The 14636-nt window shown below is 41.6% G+C and overlaps 2 long non-coding RNA genes across 4 annotated transcripts in view; one reads left to right on the top strand and one right to left on the bottom strand.

Moving 5' to 3' along the window:
* LOC137470478 (uncharacterized) overlaps positions 1–14633 on the bottom strand; it is a 39814-nt gene extending 25181 nt beyond the window's left edge. For 2 of the 3 annotated variants that reach the window (XR_010997084.1, XR_010997086.1), the window contains exons 1-3: positions 13419–14633; positions 12599–12701; positions 1541–1643 (exon numbers count right to left, since the gene is read on the bottom strand). This is a non-coding gene — a long non-coding RNA (uncharacterized lncRNA). The remainder of the gene's footprint in view (positions 1–1540; positions 1644–12598; positions 12702–13418) is intronic. The other variant, XR_010997085.1, reaches the window with a different exon arrangement.
* Positions 7830–10329, top strand: LOC137470479 (uncharacterized). The gene is made up of 2 exons (XR_010997087.1): positions 7830–8829; positions 10146–10329. It is a non-coding gene; the product is annotated as an uncharacterized lncRNA (long non-coding RNA).
* Positions 14634–14636: the final 3 nt, after the last annotated feature.

Genomic DNA, 14636 nt, shown 5'->3' on the forward strand with positions numbered 1-14636 from the left:
AACAAGCAAAGTATCTCTCTCTCTCTCTCTGTAGAAGGAAGTATTTATTCCACAAAGAAAGTTGTTTGTGTCCTGCAGCTGCTGAATCAGCTTTCAGGTATTTGTGCCTGACTCAAATATATCATTCTCCCTTTTCCCAGTGGACCTTCAGGGGTGCTGTTTTGTCGTTGTCATTATGGACTGGCTCCACCAATAGGGGACAGTCCAGATGGTTACTGCTCTTAAGATAGAGTCTACATGGAATGGGGTCAGCGAAGAACAAAGCAGCTGGAAAAATTAGACTAATTTCAGTACAGAGGATATGCCCCTAGGCTAGATCTAGATGGCATACTTCTTAAAGGAGAGGGGAAAAATGGCATGCAGAAAACAGTTGCCAAAACCATAGTACCTTCTTGTCAGCCACCCACAACCCAAAAGAGAATACCTCCCAGGAGTCATTTTAACAAGCAGTGTCTGTGCATGAAAAGATGCTCATACTTCTGTTAGAAACACTGACCAATAGCTCCTAAATGTCTAGTTTTAAAAGGATATCTATTACTCTGAACAATGGGTGACCTGGAGGAGATGCTGCCTTCCAAGCCCAAGTATTAAAGAAGAACCTCAGTGAAGGACCTTGGAAGAGATTTGGCATTCTGTAAATATTCCCTGTTATCAAAATCAGAAAGTAGGCAGTTTTGTTAGTCAAGATATCTCAAAAGAATTTCTGAAAGTGGAAACTCCAGATTTGCTGGGGGATAGATGTAGGAAGACAATGAGTTTATTCACCACTCAAAACCACAAACCCAAAACTGTCCTATTGTACTTTTGGGTAACAGAACTGAAGCCAAGTAGTAACATTGCAAGTAGCAGCATTGCATTTCTTGCAACAGTGCAAGAAAGGACTTGCACTGGGGTAGGTGAATATATAATAGCAGTGTTTTTGGGTTGATAACTTCCAAGACTTTTTTATCCAAAGCTTTTCATCCCAGACAACAAGAAAGGAGAGGGGAAAAAAAAAGAAGAATTAAAAAGATGTATCCTAACCTGCAGCATCCAGGCCATTTTGAACTCAGAAGCCTCAAAAGCAGAGTAATTTCAAGAGGGGATGAAGAATCATGTTGAACTTGAGAAATTACATACAGAAATACTGCTTAATTAATAAAGAATCACGACAGAGAAAATCTGACATCACTTGAACACCCTGTCAATCCAAGTAAGCGTTTGTATTTTCTCCATGTCCATTAAAAAAATCATGCTTGGTAAGAGGATGTGAGAAGTGGTCTTGTGTATTTCACAGTGTAATTAAGCCAGAAAAAAACCCACAAACATTTCTAAGGATGATAATACATAAGGTGGGATTTTAGAAATATAAGATTTATCTCCAAAATTCCATCTTAAGTAGTAAAATAGAGACAGAAAGCAGAAAGAGGCTTCAAATGGTCTTTGCAAAGGTGCCAGCCATGGAGCTGTAAGGGACAGAGGGTGAGCAGTTCAGCTTTGTTTTTCAAAAGGAGCATTTTTATCTCCTTGATAGAACACCTGTGTGACACAGCAGACTCACCTCATCATCCTCCACTGCCTGTATATGTTCTTTCCTTGTGGAGGTTAAGTGCTGCCTGCCTGGAGGGACTCCTCTTCAGGAGAGCTTCCTGCTGCAGGGCCAGCTGCAGGGGACAGAGGCAGGAAGGGACACAGCCCAGCAATTCCCCCAAAGGCCGAGCAGCAGTCCAGGCAGGCAGATAAACCAGACTCTCAGCACTGCTCTGAGCATGAACTGTACTCCAAGTGTGTTGATTAGGAACATCAGGTAATGAATTTTCTGTGTTTTATTGTTTGTTTGTTTGTTTGTTTTCTGGAATGTGTCTGCTATCAAACATTTTTTTCCCCAAAATATTCTACTACTAATTACTGTGGCAATGGCTCCTCTGGCAATATTCAATAACTTTTGGGATGCAGGCACTCCTCAGCTATCCAGGCTGTTCCACTTTGTAAAAATGACAGATCTACCAACCAGAGGAAAAAAATCTGTTCTTTACTTGATGTAGAGGTGATGGATTTGGGTCAAAGTCCCTGCCCAATGGGATAGAGATGTTTGCTTAATGCAAGGGTTACTCAGAGCTCATAGACCTAACATAGGAAGTAGGAGAGATGTGCTCCTTGCAAAGCCAGGCAAGGCAGCATAGAGCATTTCAAAGCCCCATGTATAGGTGACTGAATCAAGCACTGGATCAACACAGTTTGTCTGACTTGGCACAGGGCACCTGCTTCAGAGGGAGTTGAACTGGCTCCATTGATACCCACCAGAAGAAGCTCAGATGTCTGATATGCTTCTACAACCTACAGTCAGATTCCTAAACTTAGGTTTCTTAACCTATACCTCCTTCTCCTCAGAGCTGCCTTGTGGGCCTTGCAGAGAACAGACCAAATTCCTGCCCTGGATGAGGGTGGCAGAGTCTGCATATATGTGTTGTACCCCAAACTACCTCCAGCTCTCTCAACCTGTCTGGAAAAATATTTGTCCCAGAATAGGTTAGGACAGCTTTTGAAATCTGAAATAATTTTGCAGCAAGGGGAAACTGTCTTCTACCCAACTCTAGCTCTCAGCTTCTCAGGTGTATGAGACATTTATATGTGAAAGGGAAACCTCACTACGGTTTGATGAGAAAAGCAATGAGATCCCAACCACTTCCTCAGATAAACAAATGTGGGGTCTTGCCAGGACTAGCCAAAGTAAGTCAGAAGAGAGGAAACCAACCTTCCTAGTCTGTAAATAGCTACAGAAGGTGCTGGGAACAGAGACAAGAGCATCAGTCACCTGAAATTAATGAAGAAAGAAGAGTGTGTCACAGTGGAGAAGCATCAGTATAAAAGCACAGCAGCAATGATTGTACCCACAAGATGACGAGAAGCAAAAGGAATTAATTCTTTCATCACTAAAGGATGCTCCCTGGAAATAGATGGACTTAGTATAGAAATACAAATTGCTCTTTCTTTTCTGGATGATTCATTCGTGTTTTTGCATCTGAATTTAGAAAAACACTTAGATAGTCTCATCCTGTCCCAAACTGAAAAGAAGGCAATAGGAAAAATGCTGGTTTATGCCAACAGCAACTGTATATTGAGGTATATTTTTTGCCTTTAGAAGTAAGACAAGCAAGAAGAAAAAAAAATATGGCTACACGCAAGAATGTATCATAGGATCATATAATGGTCTGGGTTGGGAGGGACCTCAAAGATCATCTGGTTCCAACCACCTTGCCACAGGCAGGGACACCTCCCACTAGGTTGCTCCAAGTCCTGTCCAACCTGACCTTGAACACTTCCAGAGATGGGGCATTCACAGCTTCACTGGGCAACTTGTTCCTGTGCCTCACCACCCTCACAGTCAAGAATTTCTTTCTAACATCTAATCTAAATCTCTTCTCTTTCAGTTTAAAACTTGTCCCACTTATCCTATCACTAACTGTCTGTGCAAAAAGTCACAGTCTTTTTTATAAGTCCCCTTTAGGTACTGGAAAGCTGCTATAAGGTGTCCCTGAAACCTTCTCTTTTCAAGGCCAAACAGTCCCAGATCTCTCAGCCTGTCTACACAGAAGTTCCAGCCCTTTGAGCATGTTTGTGGCCCTTCTATGAACCTGCTCTAACAGGTTCATGTCTGTCTTGTGCTGAGGACTTCAGACCTGGATGCAGCACTCCAGGTAGGGTCTCAAAAGTGGAGGGGGAGAATCACCTCCTTCGACCTGCTGGCCATCCCTCTTTTGATGCAGCCAGGATGTGTTCGGCTTTCTGGGTTGCAAGTCCACACTGTTGCCTTGTGTCCTGTTTTTCATTAATGAGAATCACTTAATCTTTCTCCACAGGGCTGCTCTCCATGTGTTTTTGTATGTCAAAGGCATTGAAAGGATTACCAAATTAACCATTCTTCTGTCAGCCTAATATCAATTCTAGCAAATTTAACAGAAGGGTATCTATGGGATTTCATTATTAAACAAATTACAGGAGAGGTGTACAATCAATACCACTAAGAAAATAAGAAAACAAAATCCTTTTCCAAAGCAACTCAGTATCCTTTTAGTCATATCACAGATTTGGTTGATAAATGTCTAAATGCCAATTCAATATATCAAATACATGTGTATATATATATATATAGGAAATTTTGATTATTGTAGATTACATCTTTACTAAATTATCACTAAGGTACTAGATGATAATACCAGTCAACTGACTGATCTCAAAGATAAGCGTTCCTGGCAAATCCTTACTAAGGAAGCATATTTTTAGTGCATTGCCCTGTGTCTTCCCATTATTTAACTTGTATCAGTGAACTGGGAGCATATATAATACCATTGATAAAGTTTGTACATAAAACAAAACCCAGAGGATTGTTAAGCAGCAAAAAAAGGGACTGGTGTTCTCTCTTGCAGATGCAATAAACTGAGCACAAACAAGCAAACAGAATTAATTTACAGTGAAGCCAAATAGTTAAATATTTGGAAAAAGAACATTTGTGCTTATGGGGAAAGGAAAAGAAATTGAGGAGTCACACTAGATGGTGAGCTAATCCTGAGGCTTGGTTGCAAAGTGATGGATTAAATGATTAGCACTGTCTTTAAATGTGTAAGGCATGACACACTGAGTAGGAGCGAGAGCTTCTATGCCTTTTGTATTAACACCACTTGCTTAAATAATAACATTCCTGTCCTCAACAGAAACAGTGGGAAATTGTCCATCATCATAACCGTCCTTTGTCTTCGTGTTTGCTAGGTGTGAAAGGCAGTTAGCCCACAAAGCTGAAAATTACAGGGATTGCGTAGGTCCCATCAGTTATCAGCAATACATTGGATAACAAATTTCATTATATTTGAGTAACTGTCACAGAATTTTAATATAACTGCAGCCACATTTTCATTAGTGTTTTGAGCAAAATACTGTAAACTACAGTAACTTATAAATCAATAATACATAATAATTATTCATTATTAAGAGATGAAGCACAGATCACATGCCTGGGTCTTAGCTCCCTTAGTTTTGAAGCTGGTCACATTCATGTATCAAATTCAACTCAAAATAATATTTAATAATGATTCTAGGAGACACCTGCACCAATTTACCTCTGCCTGAGAAGCTCATAGGGAAAGGACTTCATACAAATTTGGAGGGTATATGGACAGTAAAGGGGATAAAGAGGCCTGTTTCCAGAGGAGATAGGAGGAACCTGACTTATTTAGTATCACAAAGCAAAGCAAGAGTAGCTTTTTTCAGAAATACCTTAGAGTCAGTGGGAAAACAGAGGAGTACCATTTAAGTAATTTTGAAAATCAGAGCTTTCTTGTCATTAAATTTGTGAGAATAGCTTTCTATAAGGAAGCACAAGCAACCCAGACAATTCAGTCTTAAGGCTGAAATGATTCAGCTTAAGCTAAGGATGAGATGCCATCTTCCTTTGTCTGACTGCAGGACTGTGTTTTATGATGAAGAGGTGCCTTCTGCTTCTCTGCTGTTACACTGAAACAGAGGTCTAGGTGTTGGTCATCTAAACATTGCATGAAAGTTATAAAAGACCATAAGGTGGAGTAAAAAGAAAATCTTCAGAAAAATGTGAAAGATGCAACTCTATTGCTGTATTAACTACAGTCTCCATTTAAATAAAGAAAATACTGCTGAATTTGGACTTTTCAGGGAGCAAGCCAATTGTGTTTTGGAAAGGTAAGTCTAGCTTAAAATTCAAGCAGATCCCATTATAGACATAGCAAAAGAGGAACAATTTCCTAATTTTGGCATCAATGGCTACAAGCCATCCAGGGGTAGCACTGACAGTAACTGACCTTCAGAAAAGGAAGATCAGGAGACCACACCTTTTGTAGAAAACCTCTCTCAGGCTGAGGCAGGTCAAGTGCTACTGCGTTTGGGACAAGCCTCCAGAAAGATGAGAGCCAAGAGTGTACTTATGAGAAGAGACGCATCCTCCTCTGGTGCTGAAAGCCTCTCTCTCAGCTGCTATGTGAATTCACTTGAGGACTAGAATTACCTGTGCAATTTGCAGTAGAAAGTTGAATTTGGAGCCTACAAGGTATCCAGGGTGCCAAGTATTTTTCTTTTTTATGCTATAGCTGAGCCTGTGGCAGGGAACTGCTCAGAAAGGGCAAGAACCAACACCAGGCTGAGGTTTAGTTTGTGTCTGTGGCCACCCTCTGCTTTGCTAGTTATGTTTTTTGACAGCTGGGAACCAGCTCATCCCATGAAGGATCACTACGAGCAGCAAGCTAATGAGATAAACACAAGATACCACATACAGCATCCGTGCTCCACCCACACACTGCTGCAGCCCGCTGGGCCCTTCTCACTCAGGGATGCTCCATACTTGTGGCCTCAGGAGTGTTTCAGAACCTACTGTCCACTGCTTTCCCAGCAGATCAGGTGCCTGAGTGCTCTTGAACTTGGTTTGAGAGTCAAGTATTTTATAAATGGTTTTGAAACAGAGCAGGTGAAACATCTGAGATCAGCAGGTAACTGATTTCATTTCAATTTGGACTGTACGACTTGGAATACTTTCAACTCTGAGGTGTCTCAGACCACTGAACTGTGAGAGGAGGAAGATCTCAGAAAGGGTTACAATTACTTCTAAGTTAACTGGTCATACTTTGAGACACACCACTGTTCTCACCTTTCGGAAGAGAGGGGAATAAATGTAAAAAGAACCTGTGATTTCAGAGAGGTTGTCACCAACCCCACTGGCTCCCATATGAGCCAAGATTAAAACGTGGCCCTTCAAGTCTGAAATTGGACAAAGTGGGTGTAGTAGCTGCATGGCTCCCTTAAGGTACCTGGGAGCTGGGAGCTGTGGGAGAGTCAGATTCTGTGTATTTGTTCTCCTCCTGTAAGGTGGAGATACCAATAATCTAGATTTATTTAATTGGATACATCCTCTTTTACGTAGGAAGAACACAGCATTCAGTGTAATGGTGTATTCCAGACTGAAACTTGTGATCATCTTGGTGGGGACTTGAAGAAACCTTTCTCTAAGGAAATCCAAAATCATGAATTGTCACCTTCTGTCATGAAAATGAAAATATTTTTTTAAAGAAGGCACAAGATGAAATATGCACTTGGAAACTTTTATTATTTAATCATATATTTTTATCTCCTAAATATGCTTTCTTTTCTTTGAGGTCTCCAAATTCTATCTTTCAAGGCTTGCACCACAACCATAGGAAAAAAAATCACCCTGTTTATTTTTAAATCAAAGCTAAAAATCTCATGGGATTTTGCAGACCCAGCAGCCCTGAAATGAAATGCAATTCCCTAAGGTTTAGGATCACAGAGATGTAAACATGCCTGCCATCAATGACTACATAAATAAACTAGAAGTTTGGTAGAAATAGATTTTTCTTCCATCTTGGGTCTGCTGATTTAACTAGGGGAAAAAAAAAGACAGTTTGTAACATTTCAGAAGAGATTTGATGTTTTCAGTGTGTTGTAAGAGTGAGGCTGAAAAGCTTTTGGGGATAGAGGTGCAACAATGTAACAGTAAGTGCCACTGACACAAGATAAAATTATGTTGAGTTTGCTGAATAAGAGGTTTAATCTGCTGGGTGTTATGAAAATCACCCATGACAGGGATGGAAGAAGAGGAAAGTGAGGGGTTGGTGAGATTCACAGGATTACACACCTAGGGACATCTCTGGGCTGCCTTCCACCTACTGCTTCTACCCTATGAGAGCTCCGTGGTGCTTGCCATACCCCCGTGCAATCCCCCAAAGGATGGCTTTTACACCCCCACCCGGGCTTTTCTTTGTCCTTCAACCCAGTCCTGTCCCTCTGCCTGTACCAGTCAGCTGCTCCCACTGGGGGCCATGGTCACCTTTCAAGCCAATGAAGAAGACAACGTTATGAGCATGATCAAAAACCCAGCTCAGATGCTGCAAACACTGAACAGTCCTCAGTCTTCTGCAATATTAGAGGAAGGCTCAGGCAGCCCTGCACTTGATTAACTGCATAAAAAGAAAATATAAACCCACGTATGAGGACCATGTTGATGCAATTGCACTGAAGAGGATATAAGCAATAATAAGGAGTGAGAGACCAGGTAAGCATCCAAATGACTATTTTGTTGGATGCTCTTCATGAAATTACAATAATTGTCTGGAAAAATGAGTTACATCCTTTTGAGTGTTCAATTCTAAAATCTCTTTTTTGTTGCAGAGCAGACATTTATTTTCACAATTATCCAGCTTACATCACTGTGGACTTCCCTTGAACCGTGCATTGCCTGAAGCTGTGAGGCTATAGTAGGCACTTTCTATACCTCGCTGATATCCATACTTCTTCATTAAAGACAAGAAGCAGAAATATAGATTTAAAAATCTAAAAGCAACTTCTTCATTCTAGAAAGGAACACACATCACAAACAACCCCCTAAAGCTGTGCTCATTTGGTACCACTTTATGAAGTAAGATGACCATGCAGCCATGTCCTGCCCACCTTAGGGACAGCACACAAAGAAAGACATTGAGCATGGGAGAGAGGAAGATTAAATGAAACATCTGTCTGCAGACACATTCCATCTGCTGTAAAACAGCTCCATTTGTAGGGAAGGAGAATCCACTACATCTCTGCAGATCTAGTCACAGAGATGTGACAGAGGGAGACTGCATCTCCCAGACCACACAGTAGAAGAGAAGTCTCACTTTTGTGCTGGCCTCTATGTTTTGAAGCTGAGCCTTCCAGTCCTTTTAAGGCTTTTGTGAGAAGACACAGTTCAGCATTCTGGAGCATGTGTTCCTTCCAGCATTTTGCTTGGTGGCTGAGAAAATGATCATAGCCAAAGCCTCAGAAGTCTATTACAAGGTGCATTTTATGTCAATTATTTGCACACAGTAGATAATGTGCAGTAGCCTAGAGCATCCAAAATATTTAGAGCAAAAAAATACTGAAATGAACCTCAGAGGGGTAACAAGCCACGTTAACAGCAAGCACAAACACCAGTGTAGGCTTAAGGGAAGTCAATGGTGCCCTCTAAAGGGAACTCGTGTGATACACAGGAAAGCTTCGCAGCTGTGGGACCTACTGCCCGTGCAGCCATGGAACAACTCAGCGACAGCCTATGTGCAACAACTTAAATCATCAGTAAGATGATAAAATGCAGAGTCATTAATATCTCTTCTGAATATGGGAAAGAAGCCTGTGGAAAGCTTTTTTCAAACATTTATTGCTTATGGTAAGAAAGCATCCTTGTCCCAAACAACATAAATGTTGGGATGAAGACCTCAGATATGGCTAAGGAAAGAAAGGTACATTGAACTACCAGGACAGTCTGTACAAGTGAAAGTGAGCCCTGATATATTTCATAAAACTTTAATCTGAGCTAAATAATTCTTGCACAGATTGTGCAGCCTTCCTCGAGGTAATCTGGATGCAATCCTGTGCAAAGTGATGTAGGATGACCCAGCCTGAGCAGGGAGGTTGGACCAGGTGACCCACTGTGGTGCCTTCCAACCTTGCCCATTGTGTGAGTGTATGATAACACAGCACAGCAGCAGGTACACAGACAGTGATTACAAGAGCTACTCAGGAATGAAGCATGTGAGTGAACAAGCACCAGAGAGCAACCCGAGCACTGTAAGCGGTGCTTTGTCTCAACCTTAGCCATCAGGAGCCTTCAATTACTTTGCGATTCACTTATAAAACACAACATGTTCCCTTCCAAGAAGTATGAAGTAGCTTGAACAGCAACATACACTTTGTCTCAATCTTCCAGTTGAGCTCAGGCTGATTGCACCATCATTTGGACAAATCAGGAGGAGAGCTATTGATCTCCAATGTACTGATGTGCAGATCTTATACATGGGTATACATTATTCCAGGACAAGAGCCTGCTTCCCCAGGAAGATTAATCTTGTGTTGAATTCAAGAGGTGCTGCAGTGCCTTGCTGCTAAGAAAGTCAGGACAATTATTCCCAGGTTTAGTGATTGCCACTCATTAAAATCAGGATTTACTTGATTACATTTTGGAGAAACTCTAGACCCTGAGTGTAATTTATAACTGATGAGAAGATAAAAATATTAATATTGCTTAAAATTAAGTATTTCCAGTGAATCTTGTAAATGTTGATCATGCTCAAGCTTTAACCATGTTTTGTTTTTTTTTTTCCACTGAATAGCAGGTGTAGTATCAGGAGGATGCTGTAATTTACCAGATAAGGTGAAGCTACATCTTTTGCTCACAAATGTTACTTACATATGCCAGCATTTGTGGTGTAGTCACTAGGAACAAGCAAAATATCAGAGAGTCATGATTTTCAGAAGACATTAGAATAATCCTGGGAATGTTTCCATCTTAGATTTATGCTTTTCTGCAAAAAAAAAAAAATTGCACACAGCTCATTCCAGAACTGCACTATACGTGAGACTTGGATAGACGATGCCCATACACAAACAAAATTGGGGACAATGCCTTATAATACAAGTGGACAATGTGGAAATTCCTAGTCTAACTTCTACCATCAGCCAATGTGACTTGGAGAAGGCCACTTTCACCTCTCATTTCCTCAGGGTTTTCACATGGGTGACATGAGACCTGTAGGTTTAGAGAGCATGTTGAGTCAAAAATGTCTCTGAAACCCAGGTGCTGCTGTTGTTACAGTACAGGATGGGTTATGAGACAAGGAAAACCATGTACCAGTCAAACTAATGCTGACTTGTTAAACAAAGATCATTCCCCAAGGATCAGGCGCTTGGTTCACACAGGCAGTTTAAGATGTTTCAGCTGAGAATTCAAAGCCAGAATTAGCTGTACAGCAAGAGGAAGGTCAGGTATAGGAGTTCAGTGTGTGCCCTTTGCCAATCTGAACACAATTTTTTCATGCTGAGTACTAGTAATTAAGTGATCTCTAGTGAATAACAGCACCTGCGTTATCCATCCTTGCTACCATGAGAATTATTAAGCAGCAAACTGTGAAGCTCACAGCTCGTTAGAAGCTCTGCACAACACAGCAGCACATAGCCCGAGTCCCATGACTCCCAATATATCACAGCACAGAGAACAGCAGTGGAAACGGGAAGACTGCATAAAGGGAAAACGACTGGGAAGGCTGGGATGTGGGAGCAGCAGGAGGATCAGCAGAAGGGCTGTCAGAGGCACTCAGATTAGCAGGTCATCAAGATCCTAGCACAGCAATGTGCAGCATTTTAGGTTACTTGGAATAGCAGGGGATCTATACCTAGACTAAAACAGATATGCCATTGAGGAAGGATGTTGGGAAGAACAGCCTGGAGCACTTAGCAGTTTCAACAAGGCAAGAAAGGACAGTGAGGAATTCCTAATGACTTGCAGAGGTGAGAGAAGATTGGCAGCTCCTAAAGGACACAAATGGCACTTCCAAAGCTAGCCACTCTCCTCAGTTAAAAGAGTGAACAGAAGACCGAGGAGAACATCTGAGCAGGCAAGCCTTGTGCTCTGGGTACCCAGGCCGGCTGGGTACACATATCTTGGTACCTGCTCGCTGGACAGAGTGCTCCAGCACCTGCATCTTAGTGCTCCGGTGTGGGCAACTCAGTTCCAAAATAAGGTCACATCCCTTTCAAGCATCTTTCCTACCCTCTTGCAACACTACTTCCACCCACAGGTGAGAGGGAACATAGCACAACACAGCTGGCAGGGAGCTTGAGAGTGGGGAACGAAACCTGGGAGAGGAGATAAAGGGAACGTAGGGAGAGGATAACTGTCATGCCTAGGGGATGAAAAGCAGAAGTTAGTTCAGACAGAAGGAAGGAATGATAGTCCATTGGAGGAAAGACATGGTGGAAGCCGCAAAAGGAGTTTATGGAAGTCTGAGGGAAAGTGTAGAAAGAGAGTTGTGGGACAAGAGAGGATTCACAGAATTGATGGCAAGATACTCTAATGTTTGAACAATATGTTTCAGGAAAATGGAAAATGGAGGTAAAAAGAAGGCATTGGAAAGATAAACATGTAGGAAGCAACTACTGGGGAGAGACTTGAGTTAGGGTTTGCATCCTGAATACAATACTCTCATATTCAGGAACAGACGGGCAAACAGGAGGTGTTCTGAGACAACTTTGTGCAAGTGGAATGAAGCAGCTTTGTGCAAGGCATTTCCACTGGAAGGGAGCATTAATACCAGAGGAATGTGGCAAAGATGACAGAATCATAGAATAGTTTTGGTTGGGACCTTGGCAGGTCATCTGGTCTAACTCCCTGTTCAGAGTGGGGAAAGAAAATAATACATAGGAGATGAAAATTCCCTTGCATCTTCACAGATATAAAGTGAAGCTTTAACTATAATGCCAAAAATGCATATCCAAAGTCAAACCTTCCCTTGGTTTTCTAGGTTGTTCCTAGAGATGTTCCCCTCTGGAAGCAATGATCATTTTACAGATTACTGGAATTGCTACTGTAACTGCTCTGGATTCTTTGCTGTGAAGCAGAGAGGGTTTTATTGCATATCAAAAGGAGGAAATGGACACACTTGAAAATCAACCTGTAGCTTGCTCTAAACACACATGCACATCTAATGCACAGTTGATGCCAGCACAAAACAAAGATAGGAAAAATATTTCTCATGCAAACTGGGTTGGTGGTTAATCAAGTGAATCGTACCTTTTAGAGAGGTATCCTAGCAACTCCCCAGCAGCCACGAGTCCCGGCTGACAGCACACACTGATGCAATTGTTCTCCTCCTGCAGACATCAAAACTTTGCAGCTAATCAAAGAGATAATTCGAAACAGGAGACCACATTAAATTTGATCCAACAAAAGGGAATTTTATAAATGAGCAATGTCACCCAGGCACCTCTTATGCTTAAAGTTGTCATCTTGGAACAAGAGTAGGTCAGGCTTAGCAAAGCCGTGCAATGCTGGGAACAAAACCTCCCTTCCTGCAGCCATGACTCTCCTGAAGGCACTCGTGTCTGCTGCACTGGTTTGTGCTGGTCTCTGCTCCAGAGCACATGCAGAATTTATTACTATTCTCTTGAATAGCAAAGGCTCACCCAAAGCACTTTGTAGAGCACAAGTATCAGTGAAAGCCCTGTGATGCTCCTGTAGCCACCTGTCCCAAGAACAAATTCATACTCCTAACATGCCAGATTAGATATTCTGTCCCACCTCCTGACACTGCAAATAGGCTTAGGCCTGGCTGGATAATACCCCTGTCTCAGGACCAGCAATGAACCTGAGGCTACCAAGTACCCTAAGCTCATGCTCTCTGAGCGTCCTCGTTTTGGAAACATCACAGATTTGCAATTCACCTCTTTAGGTGACGGGTGCAATAGAAGCAGCAAAATCACAAACATAGGATCTCATAAGGTTATGGAAAATCACTTCCCCCTCTGTTCCCACATTTTAGCTAGCACAACTATTCCACAGATCTGGGAAAAATATTCAAGATGTTAAACATTTCCCGCTTCCCTTTTCTTACCTCAGCTGAGAGGCTTCAGTTCAGAGTTGTGAAGGGTCTCCCAAGTTCTCCTCCAGTGGTTTACTTTTCTTCTGGATTACAGAACATCTATTATACTCCCCCTGACACACTCACCAGTTCATCTTCTCTTTTAAAGAGAAAAATATTCCTTCTTAAATCTTCCTGTTTTCTCTGTCAGGTGAGCCCTGACACCTGACCATCCTCATCAGATGTTCCTCAGATACTTTTGCTTGATGACTACTCTCTTGGGGATAAGAACTGTAAGACCATTTTTTCCAGGGCAGTAATAATGTCCCTGAATATTCCACTAAAACTGTTAGTCAAAGTTTAATGATCCTTCCTTGTTGGAATGGAGGAATTTCTTCCATCACCTTTGATGGTTCAGAAGGAAAGCAACAACAGATGTAACAGCCATATGGTCTAAACATCAAACAGAACCTACAACTGGACAAAACCATCAAGTCATACACAAATCGTCATCAAAACTGTTGTGACCTACCTTTTACTGCAAAAGGTGGATTTTTTTGCAGTCAATCAAGTGCTGTTAAGACACTGCTCCCACTAAAAGCAACATGCAGACTGTCCAGCTACAGCAGCTGAGACTAGGGGTCCAGAGGACTACAGGGGATCAATGTGCCCATTTGTAAGGTCTACAGAGCCTTTTACGACCTTGCAAAAGTTTCTTCCAGTGAGCAGAAAACTGTTATTCTACAGCAGAAATGCTGCTTAAAGATGTTACAAGGATACAAATGTTTCCTCCCACAATCAGAAGATTATCTCTGCTTTCACACATTTTATCTGTAATGGTATTTTGGCTAGTAACTCTAAAAGTAGAAAGTGCAGCAAGAGAAAAGAATAAACTGTAGAGATGGACAGCCATGAGAGGAAAAGGAAATTATACCTGTGACACTGTTACCATCAGATCAATTTATTTTCACCTTCCTAACGCAGATACACCTTTTAATTTTGGTGTGAGTCACCACAGTATTTGCTTTAGGAAGAGGCTGGTAATAGGATGTGAATATTTGTGAGCTTAAGAAGGGGCTGATAATAAAAAATAGCTTAGAAACTATGCATTTGTAATTGAAACTATAGGGCACATCAGTTCAGCACTATAGCTGGAATTTGCCAGTTGTTAATGAGTTGACTTCTAAAGAAACAAAATCAATAGTCCCCTCTATACACTACACAATCCTTAATACCTGCAGCAGATACATT

This window comes from Anomalospiza imberbis, chromosome 3 (genome assembly GCF_031753505.1).
Source record: "Anomalospiza imberbis isolate Cuckoo-Finch-1a 21T00152 chromosome 3, ASM3175350v1, whole genome shotgun sequence".
NCBI lineage: Eukaryota > Metazoa > Chordata > Aves > Passeriformes > Viduidae > Anomalospiza > Anomalospiza imberbis.